Source organism: Octodon degus, unplaced genomic scaffold, assembly GCF_000260255.1.
Source record: "Octodon degus isolate 3935 unplaced genomic scaffold, OctDeg1.0 scaffold00046, whole genome shotgun sequence".
Taxonomy (NCBI): domain Eukaryota; kingdom Metazoa; phylum Chordata; class Mammalia; order Rodentia; family Octodontidae; genus Octodon; species Octodon degus.
Window position 1 is genome coordinate 4,558,163 of NW_004524622.1, and position 1,485 is coordinate 4,559,647.

Genomic DNA, 1,485 nt, shown 5'->3' on the forward strand with positions numbered 1-1,485 from the left:
GCATCCATATGTCTGGTAATCTGAACGACTAAATTGAAAATGACACTGTCACAAAACAAATACTGTCAAGTTTACATTATTTTGTTTAGTGAAATTCTGTATCTTTTCTAATTTTTATTACTTTTTTTTCTTTTTGGTGTTCAGGGTCTCACTACTAGATCAGACTTACAGTGATCAGCCTGTTTACAGTCTCCCAAGGGCTGGGTTTACAGGCGTGCGCCACCATGCCCAGTCTCAATTGGCATCTCAGTGCGCCCTGGGGTGGGGATGGCATGGCAGAACTGGGGATTGAACCTCTGCCCCTGCCCCTGCTTGCAGGTGCTTTAATCTACTGAGCTATTTAGCGGGCCCTTTTATTACTATTTTGTATTCTCTTTAAAAGTAAAAAAGAAACATAACAGTATAGACAAAATAAAAAGGATCTTACATGAAGTTTGTTAAAATGTACAAAACCATCATCTTAGAAAAAAAATTGCAAAAAAGGAGAAGTATGCCACATATGCAGGAAAATCTATGCCCAACAGAATGTGCCCTTGAAAAGCTACAGCTACAGGGACAGTGTGGACTTGTCACTGTTGGTGGCTTGAAAGCATATGCGTCTGTGGGTGGGACGTGAGTTTCCTTGTGTGCTTTAAAATAGAACATGGTGATGGTTGCAAACATTTGTGAACAAAATAAAAAATCTCCAACTTGTAAATCAAGAGCGGGCTGGTATGTGAATCATCTGCCAATAAACTATTAGGACCATAATGCAGTGAAGCACAGCAGACTCACTCTTCACTGCAGCATGGTTTCCCTTATGTGAGCTCCCAGAATACAAATATAGGGCAAAATGAAAGGCAGATGACTGAAGAGAAGGAGAGGGCTCTTTCTCAAGTGTAAGGGGAAGAGGAGACAGAGGGGACGGGAAAAGAAAAAGAAATAGACCAGAGCTTTAGCAAATGGAAAGGGACCAACATTTGGGACAGAGAGTGGTAGGTGGGTTAGGGAAGGAAAAGACAATTGAGATGCGCCATGTTCATGGCCTGACTCCGCACCATGTAGGGAATCATCAGGCACCCCAAACCTACTGATAAAAGTGAACAATAAACATAAAGAGTAAAAATAAAATAATATGGTATACAACGTATACTCATGTATTAATATTCCATACACTTGTCAATTAACATCATTATATCCAATCACAAGCGTAGCTAAAATGTATTATAATGATTTATATCACTTACAGAGAATCATGAAAAAGGACAGAAGATCCACTAAGCTATATTTGCATTTTTCAAGTTAGGAAATCATATAATAAATGGGCACTGGCTATTGTTTACCATATGAGTATTTTGGTTGATGACATGACATCTTTAATGATTTCTATTAGGAAGCAAGAACCCAGTAAATATTAACTACACAAGTACGGTCTCCATGAACCATTGCCTGCCCATGTTACACCTTTGTTTCATGTTCCTTGGTTCCTTCTGTACACGTGTGTGT